Consider the following 19,412-nt stretch of genomic DNA (forward strand, 5'->3'; position numbering starts at 1 on the left):
AAAGAATAGATCCGAGGAAATATGAATGTAACTTTATGCTTGTATGGAGATAAAATTATACATATATGTAAGGTTCATGAATATGCAGTTCAGCCTTGTCCTTTGTCAAAGGTCTGAACAAAAGGAACTGAAAATAAAATCTGTGTTTGCTTCAAGTAACTTTGGGAACTGGTGAAGAGAGCAGTTAGTTCATAACGAAAAATACTGTACATGTAGGAAATGTTCAAATAAAAGGATATAAAGCTTCAACGTTTCATAACATTCGACAAGAAAAATAAAAAAATATTTCATATTCAACAAAACAAGTTATTAAAACAATTCAATTTAAAAAAAATTCTAGTTTTATATCAACATGAAGTATTCTCTGCTTTTCTTTTACTTGAATAGGAAATTGTATCAGTGGTTTATGAATCGAGTTTTCATCAAGTTCTCTTGCTCTCTCTCTCGTAGTTTTGTACTGTCCTACTACCTCGAGCTAATGTATTTCTGGTACAATTTTTCTGTTCACGTTCAGTGGGTTGCAAAGAGACTCCTGTTATCAAATGATCGCGAAAAGAAAACTAATTTTCACACTGGGGAGATTGATTGACCATTTTTCATCCTTTTTACTGATTGTGGAAATTGAATCCTTTTTTTAACATCCTCCACAATTTATTCTATACAGTTTCAGTCTCCCGTGCATTGATATCATTTAAATCAAACGCACAAAACTATGCATCCATCGTTAATCTAATTAACAATGTATATAAGAAAGGCATGTAGAAGCAAATGAAGACATTTTCGTTAAAATAGAATTTATATTGAAAATCATAAAATTAAATTTTCTTCAGTACTTGCAATAATGAAAATTATTCAGATTTTTGTGTACTCTGTATATTATATCATATTATAAAAAATGTTATAAAATCGGGAAGAAAGTAGAAAACATTTATCAAGTCAGTGTCCATCTCCCTCTGCATCCATCTAGAAGCTACGGAAGCGTAGAGTTAGCTTCAAACGTCTTACAGAAAGAAGCAACCCGTCTGACCAGAAGATTTCTACCTTCAGGTATGTCTTTCGACACCATCCAGCGTCTGAAATCGCCTCTCCTAGTGCAGACCCCCAGGGGGAGAACCATTCCATCGACCACCAATTCCACAGCTGATCACTTGCTTCCTCCGACAGAAGTAGAATGATCGCCTCACTAGAGATGAAGAGCGAGTGGTCCAGAAAAGAAACTTGGAAAACGATTATTTAGCTCTTGTAGAAACATCTTATAACACAAACTTAAAATTAGGACACTAAAAATATCTTTAAACCTACAGACTTAAAGAAGTGATGAAATCCCTTTGTGAATTTGGATGCCTTTATTCGAAGTACTGTACAGAGTGTTTCAAAAATATATTTCAATATTTCAGGAGCACATTAAAGCAAGTAAAAAATATTACAGGAACATATACCCTACATACCTTATTTTTCGAGTTCTGAATGATTAAAGAAAATGTTTTACGTTTGAAGCCATTTCAAATTTATTGAGCACTCAATGCAAATGAATAATGTGCAGGAATTGCAACAAAGGGTACAAAATGGATTTGAAACTACTCGAAGAGCATTTGATATTTTCGAGCGCAGTGCGGAATTCGATGCTAATTGTTAGGCGTGCAGTAGTTGTAGAGGTACGCGGTGGATATTTCCATTGGTAGATAAAATATACATTTATATAATATTTTTTGTTGTAGATTCGTGTATAGATTTGTGTGTAAATTCAGATTCTGAAGTACTGACATGTACAGTGGTGCCGTATTAACGGTCCCCTGGATCAGGACCATATCTGTGCCATTATTAATGGTGGTCCTAGTTCCAGGAATACTCAAATGTTTTTTTCTCGCCCTCGCTTTCATCGAGACAGGTGTGAAGGTAGAGTGAAAAATCCTGAGTGCAAGTGAGACATGGATACCCGACAGGGAGTAGCGTAGTCATTGAGGCTTCTTATGGGCTTCTTGGTTTATCGTGCACTCAGAGGTGCCAGTACCAAGAATTGGTAGGGATGGAGATGGACCGATACGCCAGCACCACTGTATTTCTGAAACACCCTGTATCTATCTATCGCATTGAACGTAAAAATTAGGAGCCAGGTATTAGAATAACCTTCTAAAGGACGGTGAAGCAGCCACGGAGGATCGGCAGATTGATTTAATAAAAACAGGTATGCGAAGCATTTGCTAGACTGGGGTATGAACTGTTCCTGGTGATCAAGGAAGCATCCTACGAGAATGCTTTTGTTATTTACATTCTTCGTAACAATTTTTTGCTGTGTCTCGTACAGACTGTTGACAATTAAGGTTGTTAGCAAGATGTAAAAAAATATGCAATATTTAAAACCTCTATAACTCAATTTTTTTAATAACTAAAGAATAATATTCTATGTGAAACTAGCAAATATTAATTTTTAGGTATGAATTAACAACCACTTTGCAAATTTCACACTTTTTGTTGTAAGAAATCATTTGTGCCTTTGGAGCTGTAATATAGACTATCTTTGTGTATAGTTATACATATACTATTTAATTACACAGAAAACAAAATAGAAACGTCACCAAGTGGCCTAAAAATGAAATAAGGTCGATACATCGGCATGTAAATTCAAAGTTAAATCATATATAAGTATCATATATTCTAAATAATAAAATAGCTGAAAAAGTTGTACCTTCATGTTTCGTTCTACTGTACTCTACATAAAGCTCCTTGACAAAATATGAAAGTTTGCTAATATCGACTTCCGACAACATAAATAAAGAAACTGGCAATGGCAATTAATCTATTGTTCAGAATCCTGAAAGGAGGAAAAATGAATACCCATCGCTAGTCATCGCTGTCTTTCGAACTCTATAACTACTCTTTATCGTCCCCATGGCTGCTCCTCTCCGAGCAGGGGTGAGATGTTTGCGATGGAATTTGAAAGTTCAACCCTGTCGAGGGGCTCGGTCCTTTCGAAGCTCTCAGCCACTTCACCCTTCGCTATTATGTGCCGCTTTAACTCTACTCGTTCGTTCGTCGATCCAGTCGGCCGCCCCTTGGCCATCCTTCGACCGATGGCTGGATTTAAAAGGACCAAAGGATCGAAAGAAATCCGCCGGTTCGCGATCCTCTTCTGTCCTTTGGTCGTGTGTTCTACGAGATTGCCAACTCTCCCCGCGATAACTGAATTCGTTTCGAGGGTCCTTCCACTTTGACAGAAACCTTCTCTATGGATGAGAACTTATTCGAAGAGGATCTTGACGTCGCGTCGTCCAGATGATATGCAATCTACCATGGTGGTTCAATAGTATGTTAATCGAGCTTGAATAAATCGAGCCAAGGCATAGGAAAAGATTCTTCGTTAAAGTTTCTTCAATTGTGAGTATTCAAGTTGGTCGTGAGTAATTAGATGTAACACCTTCTCGATGAAGATTCATGGATTTCTGATAATGAGGTTCAAGTGAAGGATATGTCCTTAGTACCTACCAATTTGTGTACCAATAGTGCAATATGAGTTACTTGGTAGTACATTGTAAAGGAAGTACTTTACTGTTTAGATTGACCCTAAGATCACAAAATTTATAATAATTTGGTATGAGAAATATCCATGACTGACTTAATTATTTAAGAGATTAATAAACTGAAATATTGCGAATTTTCAAAAAATTAACGAAGTTATTATAAAATTGTAAATTTTCTGTACATTACTGTGAATTATCTTTCATAATTAAATTGCTTTCTATCATAATATGCTTTCTATCATAGAAAACTTAATTCTACTTCTGGAAATCAGTATTTCTACTTTTTTATTAGCCTTTATGCAGCTAATGTAGAATTAAAATATTACAGTAAAACAGAATGAAAATAATTTCTTTTCGACGACTGTTATTATAAATGTACTTCTAACTAATATTTTGAATAAAATATTAAATTATTGTCAGGCTAAGTGAAATTGTATAAAACTAAACCTTGTCTACCTTAAATAATTTCACAATTTTCTAAAACTAGTAACAAACTTATAACAAGAAAATGCACCATTTCTGGAATCATTTTTCGGTGAGCCAGAACATAAAGCGACCAAGCCCAGCCGAATTAACCTTTCATAAACAACAAATCCATTGTGGTAGCAATCCCTTAATGTAGAGACTAAAGCCCTTTATACCCAGCAACAAGCTTCGGCATACAAGACTGCACTCCCAGTATATTAATTTCCCTACCCTGCTTTATGGTTTGTGACGTCATCTGCTCTTGGCGCTACTCTTGCCGCTGCTTACGAGCGACCAAGATCTCTCTTGCTTTTGAGAGTTGAGCAGGTCTGATCTCGACTACGCCGCGCGGCTTTATCGCTACCCACACGCTGCCACGTTATCGTTGCGTGTCATTCGCCAATCGGCAAGCCCCTCTGTATTTATATCTCAAATCAACGGGAACTGAGACGCGTGGCTGGCTTTGAGAAACGGTTACAGCGATTTTTCGTGCTACAGCGTCGTGGGTGCCTTTCTTTCCTCGCCTCGCCGAAATCTCGTGTTCAGCCTCGACCAGTTGCGTGCTTTTGAACCTGAAAAGATCGCGGTGTGCTGGGGAAATATCACTGTCGAGGGATTTTACCGAGGCTGTTCGTCATCTTGAAAGATATTCTTTATTTGTGGGTATGTTGCGTATCAGAGTGGCATTAGTAAGAAAATTATTATTATTACTGTTATTAACAGGTGAATACATTGTGTGGTATAAATGAGGTAGCAGGTAACACAGGAGATAATTACAGTAGTGTCGATTACTTGGTGGTCTATCATCTGTAATGGTGATTACCTGAATGATTAATTAACGGAACATAGAAAGGGTCAAATGCAATTAGTAATCACTAAGTGTATTAGGTGCACAAATTTATTCGGGTATTTTTTTATTATTTTTCTTACAATTTTAGTCTCTCTGCACTATTCAGGACGATTTGACGTAAAATTCAATTTTAGTTTTTAGTCTCTTTCTGTGGAATCAATCTAGTGTAAAATTTGTCACTTTTTAGTAATAGGGACTGCTTGGAGTAGATTCTTTTTATCCTATTTTATGTTACAAAAACGAATTTGTATAGAGTAGGTGTAATTGGATTATCTCCACAAAACGAAGCTATTTATATTTATTTTAAATATAAAAAATTCAGTTTTAACCAAGTGGTTTTGTCCTAAAATTTTAAAACTTTCGAAAAGTGGAGTTAATCACTTTGAATTCTGAATGACTCGTATGTTTTTTATGCATATGTGTGATAGTTATTTCGGAAATTGAAAATGATTAATATTCCAAATAGTCTCCAATATTTCCAATAACATTATCTCGTTCACAATTTTAAGTGTATGCACTTGGGACTCGACTAAAGGCTGAAATAAAGATCTATTTAATTAATTTAATTTATCGATACCGAATTAATTTGTATGGCTGACAACACCATATAGTATCATGTTGACACTGTTCACAGTTTAAAATGATGAAATTAGTTAAAGAACCGTATCATTTGAAGTACATACATATCTGTTACATGTATTTGTGTATTTTGTACTTCACAGAACGATGGACAAATTTATTAAAGAAAAATTTACAGAATAATTGTTTTCCTTGCCTCGTAATATTGCCCTCGTATAATATCGATTGAATTCAATGTAAATTTTTGCGAAAATTTGAGGCCAGTTCCATGATGCGAGCTCGCCGCATTTGACTGACGCGTTCGGTATTAAGTACAGCTGGATTTATGGCATCCTAATTATTCCGTTGCTCGTTAGATAATGCAAATCCAGGGCTCGCGCTGGAAACCAGGTTTGAAGCCACTCTACGTAATTGTGGGTATTTTAATTAACGAGGAAACCTGATTACGCTAGAGTTACAATGCTGCACATGATGGAAGTGAAGAAACTGTGGCTGTGATGGGAATCGTCATCGTATCAATTGTATCTCGCATTTTCCATCGAAACGTTCGCTATATAATCCTTTGACTGTTTCATTAAATAGATAACAAATATAAAAGATACTGAAGTAAGAACAGAACACAGAAACACTGTAGTGGCAATCAAATTGTGATGAAAGTAATTACATACGCGATAACTAAATATATCTAAATTATTACAAATTAAATTAAAATTGAAAAAAACGATTGAATGAAAATTTCAAGTAAAAATTTTCAAGTTAATTTCAAATAAGAGTTTCTGAGCCATTAATTATTAATAGAGCGCTTAAAAATTCTAAAATAAGGATAAAATATGTCTGACTTGATACTTATTGTACTGACTTCGCTATGTTGGATGTGACTAATACTTCGCCAGCAGTAGAATAAGTCCCAAGTCAGACATATTTCACATAAAATCGAAGCCAGAGTCAAATTTTTAATTGCTTATAAATAATTAACAAATCCCTAAACACACTATCGTTTTTCTTGATTTTCGCCTTATTTGGACCTCTAGGATTGCACCTTCAAATTTCTCTTACCTGTAGCTGAATAGGCAAAAGAATGTGTATGTATCTATAATGAGCCTCGTGGATCATTAGTGCTTCGTGACATGATCGTCATTGAAATCTATATCAAATGAACAAACATAATCGACAATTTAAAACTAAATTACGTTGGAAAAGTAGAAAGTTAAAATTATGAAAAATTTAACGCAACCGCAAATCTTATATTTCCATTATTAAACACGATTATCAAATTTGTTGATTTACGATTTGATTTACGATTGCCAACAGGCAACGCAAAACTAGAAGTAATTACACATTGATAAGGTCTCATTAAAAATTCATTACAGTAAAGCTTAAAATTATGTACATATTTTGTCTCCAAGAATCGCATAATTTTGTACGAACAGCGTCTCTGGAGAACGAACGACGACGATCGACAATAATTGAAAAGTCTAACGAAAGCCGAAATTTCCTTAGGGACTCGAGGAGAATTTTTCATTACACGCCTCAATGGACAATTTGAATTTTCGTTTCGTGTGTAGTCGATACATTCCGACAATTTATAAATTATAAACAAAGTAGAAAATGACTTTTTTAAGGGGATATTGCTGTCTAGACTGTCATCTCTTCTTTGTGATTTTTTTTAAAATAGTAGGTAAGCTGTTTTGTGTTGACACATTGCAGGTATAGTTATTCATCTTATAAATATGTACAGTATTTTTCTCATCCAAAAATATTAAAAATTGTGGGAGTTATAACTTCTTATTTAATGACTTTGCAGAAAAAGGTGCTCTATCTTTTCCATTTCATTCCAGGGAAAAAGTATCTTCATCAAAAAGGATGTAGTTCTAGCAGGGACGAGGGAAAAGTTAAAATCGTGATGAATAAAAAATTGGCGGCACATCAAAGTTCAAATTTCTATTTTTCACCCTCTATTACCTTCAGTATATTAAAAAAGAGAAAAAATAGTGAAGCTCAATATTTTTTTAAATTTCTGGTTCTAACGATAAAGCCATGTCTGCTGAAAATTCTCTGTAAGTTTGAAGTCAATCAGTCTACTGGATCTTAAGATGCCATGAAAGCCAGTTGAAAAAATAAAATTTCGAGAAAAACGCTCATGTAGGTCACTCACCGTCGTACAGCTAATCCTTCCTTTAGCTTGCGTCAGGATTACACTGCCGTACAGGCAACTACTGCTCGAGACCTCCGCGCAGGCTCATTTCTGGTCATTTCCACCAGATTTTTAAATACATATAACTAACGAACGAAGCTTCAAATGCGAAATCGTTATTCTTGATTTTCGTTTTATTCTGATGTCTAGAGTCACCCCTTAAAGTTATGCCAAACTCTTCAGTCCAGATCCATACAATGATCCCTCTTCTTCTTGTCAAGATTAAATACTTTAAGAAAATAAAATAAAAAAAGAAATAGATATTTCCGAAATTTTAGACCTCAATACCCCCTTAACCCCTCAACGTCAATTCAAGAGTCTTACTCGTCACAGAAAAAGTGACTCTACGCACGCAATGACGAGTCCTTCTTGTCAAAGTATTTGAAGTGGAGGCGTAGCGAAAATGGTCAGGCCCAACGTCTATTGGGACAAGGCGTATTTATTTCGACTCCACTTGTACATCTGTTTTTCCAACGAGACGACTAATGGTTCTCAAGTGTGACAATACTTTCCCAGGTCGACAGTAGTACTCAAATATGCCAATACTTCCCCAAACCGAATACATAGGAGCGGACTCGAAGGAGGGTCCAGCTTTTCCTCCAATTGGAAATTACACGTAGCACGAAACTGCTCTTCGGCAGACTGCTCCCACGTTGAGGGGTTAAGTATCGAAATTTTTGAAAGTAGCGGGAAAGTGGAACGAAGCGTCAACGGAACGACAGTTTATAGGAGGGGGCACTTGCGGGCTGAAGAGGACACGCGGAACCCATTTTACGAGAATAGGGAACATTATCTCGGTACGTACTACGTTAACAGTGACGTACGAGCTTCATTGCCGTAACGTTACTCCTGGGCCATCATGCTTTTGTCTTCGTTAAGGCAACCGATTTTCCCCCTCCCTTCCTCGACGTTTCAACCTCGACGGCATTCGATCCCTTGAACAAGGTCGAAATTCTGTCAGGGAAGCTCTTCTTGCGACGAAGGTAAGGGAGGATGATAGAAAGTGGCCATTTTGTGTAATACTTGGGAAAGAGAAATTTTTGCGGGATATTTAATACAAGTACGGTTCATAGGGTCAGGAAAGTAGAGTCGTTACTAGCTACAACCTTGTGACTCGTTAAAGGAATGAGCTTCTGGAATATAAGAGATAAGTTTCTAAGATTAATTTAGCTGAAGGCAACGATTTGTGTTCGTTTTGCCAAGGTTAAGTAGACTGTAGATTTTTATGCGAAAGTTTATGTGTAGACTATCTGTACGTTAATTTATATTTTACAAACACAAATGGAGAACTTGGAACTTACGTGAAGGTATCTTTTTACTGTAATTATTATAATATTTTGTAAATTTTTGTGCATTATACATATGTTCATTCTGCATTTTCAATAATGTAAATTTTTCATTTTAAATGCATATAAATCTCTAGTTCAATGGTGTGCCTGTCAGAAAATGTAACAGAAAATACAGACAATAAAAAAGGTAGTACCAGAAAATAGCAACAATTTTATAACGAGAATATATTATGTATGAGTATTTATCTGTAACGTAATGAATAAGTTATATAATTCAAATTCAACGATCGATGTGTTGTTGATTGGTATACTTACGGAGATGAGGATATTGTTTGCATTAAGGTATTTGAGGATGATTATTTAAATAACAAATAATAATAATAATATTATTCGATTGAAACTGAATTTAAAATAATTATATGTTTATTTGAACAAACGGCTTTTCTCTGAAGTGGGTATTCCATTATTTTATGGTTAATGGAACGGTTCCTCATTTTATTTCAGTAAATTCTACTTACAATAATTCTATATGCAAATACCTTTTTTAAATTGACTGCAAAATTAGACTGCAAAACTAAGCAGTTGTGACCTTTAGTTAGTTATGATTGAAGATCTTCCTGAACAACTCTTTCGATTAAAATATTTTTCCTGCAGAAATCCTAACAGTTTATGAGCAGTAAATTCCACTTATTGACGAAGAACTGTTTATAAACCATCTGCACCGCGTATTTTCATCAATAAAAGGACCACTTTGCATTTTCAATCGTTTCCACTCTTTGGAACTATGTAATGTTGCGAGTATTCAGTAATACCTTTAATGAGCAATTAACAGTATATGTCATAATAAAATCAAAACATGAGGATACATGTTTTAGCCGAAGCAACTCGTTTCCGCGTTCAATTTCGCAAAAAAGTGAACAGACTAGTATTGTCATGTATTTATTTCTCGTATAATGTGAAAATTTAAAATTTTATCCGTATTTTATATTCCAGTTTGCAGCATACGCATATGAATTTGCGAAAAAATCAATCAATATGTACTGGAATAAAACTGACAAAAGTGTGTCATTTTTTAATATATTTTTCAAACAGAGGTTTTTAATACTTGTTTACGTAGATGGATTCGTCATTCAAAAATATACAATTGCGTCGTTTAGACCCTTTTTTATATGCATTGATTTTTCAGATATTTAGTAAGTAAATAAATTTTCCACCTCCAACTTTAGAGATGCTTTTTAAATCTTTAATCTTTAACAGGTAGAATACAGTTACAGCATTTACCTCACTGTTAATATTTGTTATACAAAATGTCAGTTTGCTTGTATATAATAATAAACTGAAAAGCTGTAACTTTTCTGTTTAAAATTGTAATAATTCCGTAACATCTTATAGTAGGTACTAATACCTTACAAGTTAAAGGTTAATATGTATATCAGTCGATTAAAAACAGATACTTCAGAAACCTATCAATTTCATCAAAATCACAGATCCTTCAGGCCAATACTTCAGGCCAATCTCTCTTACTCTATCGAATGTATCAAAACCATTAACTTCGAGTCAAAACAGTTATCCCTACCACAACTTCTATATAACGTGCAAACTTTAGCATAGCAACATAGAACAGCTTCTACTATTCTGCATAATAACACGGAACAGATTTCATCGACTTTTCAGTTACCCCAGGCCAAAACAAATGTCAAAGGTTGCAGAGCTTCTCATCTCGGCCACCCCTGCGCCATCCTCCTTTATTTCTTTTCCAATTACAAGAAATTCCCCGAGTGGCGAACATCAAAGCGATCGCTTTCTCGGTAAGCGTGGAAATTTACGGGGACGAGAGTCGAATCGCGAGGCAGCCGAGAGTCGATCATTCGGAAACTACCTGCAGAGCGATGGGCGATGTTAATGGAAAGAGGGCCACTCGCTCATGCAAATGATCGAGCCGAGAGGCTGGTGGGAAACTTTAACTTGGCCGTGACGTAAGCGTGCTAGCTTTCCTCGTTTCAACCTCGAGCGAAGGAGGCAGGGGGTGGGGGATGAAAAAGTATCGCGACTTGCTGCGCGAAGTTGGCGAGTCTTGGGCCCCGGATACGCGGTTAGGTTAGTCGTCGTAATTACCCAGGAACCCCCGCCAGGCACAAAGATAACGTTTATGTCCGCAATTGAGATCGTTCTTGTATTCAGACTGCAGTCGGGAGCATCCAACTGCAGCGCGAGACCAACTGCATCTTGCATCTTTTGCATCCCTCGACGATTAAGAGAACTTGCTAGGTTGATGATCAGTGAGGGGATGTTTGAGAATTTTTTAAAACGAGAGTACCTTATGAGCATACCAATTTAAAATCTTCTGGCTTCGTTTATTAGTGTTCTACTCTGTGTAACTCACATTCAGCCTTCGTTTTTGCAACTTAATGTACATGTCATCTATGGGGTAATTTAAAATATTTCAGTTGCCTCAGGGATGTCAGATTTTTTAGTGATGCATTAAAATATAAAATTTTACTTAAAAATCGGCACAAACTTTCTAGTCAGCCAAATAGTTTTCAAAAATCACATATCAAAACCTTTCTTAATCTGTGTGGGTGTGGCTGTTATTTGAACTAGAAGAAATACAAAATATCGAAAATAAAACTATTTTTGTGAGAAAGTTGGCTTCTATCTCATCTTGGACAATTCGAATTTTGTAAACCTCTGTTTCCTTCTGGTTCGAATGAGAAAGGGGTATCTACTGAAAACGCCTGATAGGTTGCAAGTATATTAATGATTAGATTTTGAAATATGTTACTATTTTCTATATACTATTTTCTATACAATGTTACTATTTTCGACAATTTGTAGCTCTGCCAATTTTTCGAATTTACCTATGATACTTTCAAATTATGTTTCTCAAATGAAACATTGGAAGGAAATGCAGAAGAAAAAAATTAGATTTTTGTCGGCTATCAAACTAGGAAAACTCCTTAAATCGAGGCAGGGCAAATGGTACACGTGTGACATATCTGCGTGGAGCCACGATTCCCTATGGAAATTCTGGACATGACTCTTCGTTTAGAGGGATTAAGTAGCGAATCCTCGTTCGATGGTCCACATTTAACTAAAACTCGCGACGACCCAATCTTGAACGGGAAACTTTCTGCATTCAAAATCCGCCGATACAGAGCCTAGTTTAGCCTCCAAGGATGCGAGTCAAGTTTTCCTGAAAGTGGACTTAGTTTGTATACCGTTTAACTTCCTAACAATCATCCCTCTATTTCGTGTTATAAGTTTTTTACGCGACGTCACAACATCGTTTATTGAGGATCAGGAGTATTGCTTCCAGTGGCAGAAAAGTTTGTCTAAACTTCCTGTGTTTTATAAATAGTGGATTATTCTACTATTACAAGAATGACTGTATTTTAGGCACTTCAGTTTATGTTCATTATTTGACAGCAAAATATGTGAAAAAGGTTTTAGTTTGAAGAAAGAAGATGAAATACACTTATCCTATTAAATAATACAAATTTTATTCACAGAATTACTCTCAAAGGGAATAAGTCACATGTCCCACGAGAAGTCTCCTGGAAAGCATTTCCAGGGGACTTCTTTTGGAACATGCATAGTATGTACATTGTATAAGGTTCTTTGAAAAATTTTATTCAATATTTTGTTGTGAACCCTCAGATAGTATAATGCCATTGGATCATTACACTTCCACTAAAAGAATACCTTTCTTTAATCTTTCTGAAATTGTGTTGGTAGATGTACTATGATCCATCCATACTAATTAATGATTATGACTAGTTTACTACTGAATTTCCCTTGTTATATTCGTGATCATTTACGACAGCCTTAAGCAATAAAAAATAGACAATAATTTTGACAAAAATCAACAATTCTCTACTTCATTCTTTAGCAATGAGTTCTCCTAAAAACAATATTGAAGACTGAGAAAATATGGGAAACTGTATATTATAACAAAAGAAGATACAGTTACAATAACTCTCAAAGAAACTTCAATCGAGGCGAACCTAGTTCCTCAACAATAAAAATAATATATTTCCTTCCAGTCCTCTTAATATTTTCCAATCAATGTAATAAAAAGGACAAAAAGCAGCACAGGCTACGAAAACTTCTACGAGAACGAATGTTTAGGGTATGCCATTACAGAAGTTGATTTCCGTCTCCGTTCCCATAGTGAAGTTTCCATCAGGCATCCTCGATCGTCAAGGGGTTAAAGGGCGAATGTTGTTCCTCGCTTCCGTTGAATACGAGAACAAGTTCTCCCCGATCGCAAACCGAAGCCACGGCGGCCAGGGAAACTTTTTCTCTACAGCGACAGGCTGAACGATAACTTTCACGAATAACACAGACAACGAGACGAGAATAGCCGCTCTCTCGCGTCGGATGTGTAAAGACAAGAAAGTAACGACAATAACTAGTTCAGACCCTAAAACGTAAGTTTCGGAAGTCGATATATTATAAATGACGAAGTGGACTACGAATCAGCGGAAGTTGCTACCTATCGGGATGGGTGCTCGAAACTTCTCAACTTATTTTCCTGGAAGCCCTCTGAAACTCATACCATAATACGTACTTATTTGTCCACGTGAAGCACGAGGCGATTGACACACGGAGTCAGTTGCGCTCATCAATTACCTTCGTTCAGCGAGGAAGATCTTTCATTCGATAAGTGGGGCAGAAAAAAACAAAATGTGGATGCTAAAAAGAATTAATTCGAGATATATTTACTAACGATATATTTATAAATAATACTGAATATTGAAAGATCCTAAGAAAATTGTAGTAAGTCAAAGAATTATTTCAAAAGGAAGAAAATTTCGATTTATAAAATTATTTAATCACAGGATTCTAAAACTTACGTTAACTACAATTTACTCAGAAAACTGTTGTTACAAAATTCAAAAATTAGATCCACCTTTAGACAATTAGATCAATTGTTAATATTCAATAATTAATATATTAAAAATTGTAACTTGTCTGCAGCAGTTCAAAAGATGAAGGAAAATAAAATCTCTACCGTGAGAAACAAAACAATGGACACTACACACAAGGGGCCATACTACTCGTATAAATAGGACAGCAAAATCGTTATTTTTATGCAAGCTACTAATATTTTTTTAGTTCTCGAAGTATTCAGAGAAGTGGTAGTTCTATACAAAGAAATAGACATTAACCTCTTCTTTTGTTCTCTCCCACTAGATTTCCTAAGCGTACTCTACTAATACGAGACATTTTATTTTCCAGGTAAGCGCATTCTTTCTTGCTTCTCTTCGATGAATCGCGATATTGGGTAAGTAATCCCCCCGTTTGACTAACATTCGAAAGCTAACTTTCGATCCGCCAGGGATAGTGTTTCGTTCCAGTTCCCCTGCGAGTCCCGAAGCATTGTCGAGTTAAATCAGAGCTGCCCGATATTTTTGAAACTCTTAATCGAGCTGGCGTCACTACCAGTGAACTTGGTCGCATTTCTTTCGCTCGGGCTAAGTATTTGCACTTTATCGTGATCAAAGAACGCGGCGTACCTAGGGAAAGTCGAGAATTGGAACGTGGAAGAATATAAGATCGCCCGTATCGGTGGCGAGGTGGCGGTTCGAATAGAAAAATATCCGTGAATTTTTGTAATAAGATCTCGGTACATGTCGTTGAAATTTTTCCCTGGCTGTAGGAATTTTTATCACGCTTTTGATGAAGAGAACCGGTAACATTGCTGCATATTTTAATATAGAATGCTGGGACGAGTTCTTCCATTTCTTCTTCAGAACCTCATTTTGTATTTTTCTGAATGTTTCTCATTGTATTTTAACGAACAGATACGGTATTAAACTCTTCGTCTGACTACGATTTCTTTCGAAGCATGAAGACCATTTTGTCGTTCTTAAATATTCTAATTATTGAAATATTTATGTATAAAAATGTACTGTTACTCCAAGTTTCAAATATTCCAGTCTTTACATTTTTAAATATGTCAATCTGTATTCAAATTTTTAAATGTTTAAAAAGTGAAATATTCCAATATACAAAGCTTGAAAATCTATTCCATTATATGCATTTTTAAAATAGAATTGTGGATACAAAATCATGTATCCTCCCGCGATTAATTTTGTATGGACTGAAAAAATGTAGTTATAACCAAATAATTCTGTACTTTGTTTCATAGAGTCATCTCACATTTTCTTCCATCTATCATTGAATATCTTAAGTCCTAAATATAAAATCTGCCAAAATGTACCACAGTATCAGACAATTACTTAATTGCATACTGGATATACAGCAATTTTTATTTATTTGTAAAATTCTGATACCGATTAACATTCTTCATTTCCTTAACTTATTAATGTTACAAAACTTTCAGCACTCTTGTTCGTGCATATATCAATCTTATATGCACGAATATTAAATGCCACTTTAGAGTTAATATTGACGTTGTCCAACATATACTCACTGAGCAATTCTTCTACACTCGTCAGTGAAAAAAAGTCCTCATGTCGGCGTTGATATAATGGAGATATCAAATGAATATCGCGTGTATGTGTTTAATATAACACTTGAGTGGTACACGTGCTAACGTCTAGTGGTAAATGAATGTGTCAGCGTCCGCCAGGTTGTCCGTAGTCAGCTTTGCACGCTATAAGCTGGTCGCTAATATCAGTCGCGAACTCACAGCGAGCAAATACTGTATTAATTATCTGGGAACTCGATCTCGGACCCAACGTCACCGGAATACCCTTTCGTTCCTTCTACCGCAAGATCGATAATAGGAACGTCGCCTCCCTATATTTGGCGCAAGCCATTCCTACCGTGAAACGTATATCGAATTGATTTTACATGTAAATACGTATCGAGAGGTGGCAAGCGTGTCTGCAGAGCGAGAAGGAATAAAATAAGGTCAAAGAGTTGACAGCAAAGTGCATCCGATGAATACGAAAGTAACACGGCGCATCTAGAGGATTTCCCTTCCTGGATGAATTCCCTTTTGAAACCAGCAAACTAATGGCGAGCTTTGTTCGGGGAAAGAGAAGTATTTAACAAACCCTGATCTGTTTGTCATGGTACATATCGGCCTGTTTTCTTTCGCCCTTGCTTACTCTTGGGTGTCTCAGTTACAAATAAAACACAAGGTGTATCCTTGACCTGAACTCCGATGGGTATGCTCTTACTTGTTAACCTGTATCTCTTAAAGGGTCATGCTCAGTTAGAAAATGAATGATTATATAGATCTGGAATTAATGACTCTATGTAAGCTAAAAGAAAAATATTTCATTTAAGCGTAAACTTGTCTTGAAATTTGTGTTAATCTAGAAAGCCACATTTTCAAAATCAGTGACTTAAATATATGGAAAACTACTGCATTGATTTAATTCAAAATTTGTAGGCTTGTTTAGGGTAATAAAAACTAGTCCTTGAAAAAAGGGTTTCTTCTTTCAATGCATAGTTTTCGCTTTATATCTCAATTAATAGCTTTAAAACAAAGCCTCGCAACTTCATTACTCTTGATTTTCGTTTCATTTTGATGCTTAGAATCATTTCTTAAATTCCCCACCTGTAACTGAACAATTTGTATATACTATCTAAATACTCCATTGAGCTTCAATTTACACTCGCCCCAATTGGAGGCTGGAACGTGTACACGGCCCTAGTCACGTAAAAATGTTTCAAGAAGGCGAATAGAACACGGAAACACTTTGCAGCCCGATGGAATTGTATAAATGGCGGTACAAAGGCCAGGTGATTTCAATCGGCCGCTGGCTAGCGTTCCCGAGCACATCGGGCACACGGACTCGTTTCCGAGAGTTAATTATCGGAATGTATCACTCGCCGCGTCGCGCTCCGAGACTGGCTTCATTTTTTCCTGAAAATACATAGGGTGGGGCAACAAATTTGATCAGAATGACTATCTTCGCTACTTTTAGAAATCGGCAAAACTTTGTTTATACAATTTCTTTACAAAAGTTATCGTTTTCTCTAGTTGAAGTGTTTTTGAAATTTCTGAAGTATTCCTTTTTATAACAGAATAGTGATGTTAGATAATTTCGACGACCTTTAATGCAATGATACAGTTTTTATATATCCACATATACTATATCTAAATATATGGCTAAATTAATTTAAGAAAGCACAAGGACAATGTTTGTATATTTTTAAACAAAAAATTTAGGAAGGTTGAAATTATTTCGACCTCCCTAAGTGTAAAGATGTATTCGGTTTGTTGTGAAGTTTTTTTCCATAAAAATGTTAGTATAATATTCATTGAAATATATAGTAAAAACAAGAAACTATAATTCTTTTATTCTATAAAGGAAAACAATTTTTAATATACAGCAAATAGGAGAAAATGAAATGGTACAAATTTATTCGTCAATCTAATATATTATCACCTTACGCGATCACTCTGAGGTAGAATTTTCTATAAGCAACTTGCTGCACCGTGCAACACGCATATTGTAACAATAATGAAAGAAACACAAGTAAAAATCACACGCATATTGCGAAACATTGTGTTGAACGTTGCAGCCAATTGCAGCGTCAATTGCTCATAGGACATTCCACCTGTACAAGTTCCTTTTGTCAGTTCCTGTTGAATGTGATTTGGCTAAAAAACAAACCGATTGAATGTTGTATCCTCAGAATGGGTCCCGAAGTGTGATTATGCATGGTCTATTCCCTTTAAATCCAGCTCAGAATAAATCTCTAGCGGCCAAGAAGTCAAGTGAAGTCCTCTGAACCCACCCCAGTGATTCTTTTTCTGGATAAGGGCTATTTCATCCTTGTTCGGTCACTTAATGATGGTGGCTGCTGGGGATAGAGCTTTTTGTAGTATCCTTAATGAGCATTCAGTTGCTTGAGAAGGGTGTGGCACCCCGTACATCCCTGCTGTACTTACTGTAAATAGGATTCTCTTCCAGGCAGACCAAGTCCTTCAAGAAAATACGCAATCAATAACACATTAGACTCTCGAAAGAAACAGGCATGTGCATGTTTAGGTTTTCTTGAATTTATGCATAATTATAAAAGGTACAAGGAAAACTCTTGAGCATAAGTATTCCCGAGGAAATCCCCTACTGGCCATTGCCTTGAGTTGTGGGAATACATTTTAAGAAAGTAGGTTTCTCAAAAACAATGTTGTTCTACATCCGCGCAGCGTAAACTAAACACATTGTTCTAACTTTTAATCCTTTGCAGACGGAACTGCTTACCTTCGAATGGTATTCAGTAACACTCTCTAGACACGAATGTGCAAAGGGTTAACACTCCATCTGCAACCTGGGTTGTTTATGATACAGACCATTTTTGTTTTTGAATTTTCTCCTGCCTTATTTAAAAAGATTAAGATAACACATAACAAAAAAAACTATTGGATGATGCTCTAGAACAGGCCTGGCTAACTTCTTTCGGTCACTAACCATATGCTCCACATGGGACTAATAGTATTTCTGTATTTCACTACTATTTGTGTTCTGTAACCACTACTACTACTCCACAAACTATTATATAAGCGTGAGTGATGTCTGATGTTGAATAATGGGAATGAGATAAGGAGCAGGTAAGTGGAGAAAGGAGCCACATGTGGTTCATGAGTAGCCACTTAACCAGACCTGTTCTAGAAACTAGGAAAAGTATTTAAGAATTCCTTTGAATGTTTTAAAAAATATAAAAACATACAAATTACACATGGGCTCAGTTTGCACATAAAGTTGCTGATGGAGGGTTACTACCATCATGGATCCAGTTCTTGATCACTTAAGAGTAAGAAGTATGGTTTTCCTAACGTATTCACGAAAAAATTAATCAAATCTAAAAAACTTTTTATTATTCATATAAATCTATGTGTCATTTTCAACTTCTTATTCAAGAAAGTGGGTAAATAATACTAATTAAATCGTAATTTAGTCCTTAAAGTAAAACATATAAAAGGAGTAATAACTGATGACTTAAATTATGTCTCACTACTAGTTATTAAATTTCACGTATAAATATTAAACAAGGTAACAATCATTTACTAATCTTTTGGGATAAATTTTTACTGAAATAGATTTCATATATGTATCGAAATACTAAACTGATCAGAAATCAGGTTCTAATCAGCAACTGGGTCCTTGACAGTACTCTCGTCCAACTTTTACAGCCAGAATTTTTCCATATTTCCTAAAGTGTCAGATATCCAGAGGTTGTCGAAGTTACTTCCCCACCCTGTATATCGCACTGACTACGATCTCCCTTGGCCGGTTTGAACGTAAAAGCAGGGCTAACAAACGGGTCACCGCACGCTAAAACGATCATCTCCCTTTCATCCACGTTTCTTCCCCCTTTTTTCCACTTTTCGAACGCGAGCGAGCGCCCCGACGCCGCGCATAGACGCCAAGTCGTTCGATGCGTGCTGGCTTTGTACGTGATCGCTCGCGAACCGGCCAGATGCTCCGCGTTTTTCTTCTCTGGCCCGCTGGCATCGAATCCAAATGCTTCCCTTTTGCATTTGGCCCCGCGAAGCAGGCGCCCGTATCCGACAGAAAGATACGCATTCA

General features: G+C 36.0%; 1 protein-coding gene across 2 annotated transcripts in view; it reads left to right on the forward strand.

Moving 5' to 3' along the window:
• The window catches only part of Gaba-b-r2 (gamma-aminobutyric acid type B receptor subunit 2), a 260,998-nt gene that overhangs the window by 92,612 nt on the left and 148,974 nt on the right, over window positions 1-19,412 (forward strand). The window contains exon 1 of one of the 2 annotated variants that reach the window (XM_076393727.1): window positions 8,347-8,403. The exons of the other annotated variant lie outside the window; for it this stretch is intronic. The gene's annotated coding sequence lies outside the window, so the exon portion shown is untranslated. Of the gene's footprint in view, window positions 1-8,346; window positions 8,404-19,412 lie in introns of those variants that run through there. 2 annotated transcript variants of the gene reach the window in all.

This window comes from Calliopsis andreniformis, chromosome 3 (genome assembly GCF_051401765.1).
Source record: "Calliopsis andreniformis isolate RMS-2024a chromosome 3, iyCalAndr_principal, whole genome shotgun sequence".
NCBI lineage: Eukaryota > Metazoa > Arthropoda > Insecta > Hymenoptera > Andrenidae > Calliopsis > Calliopsis andreniformis.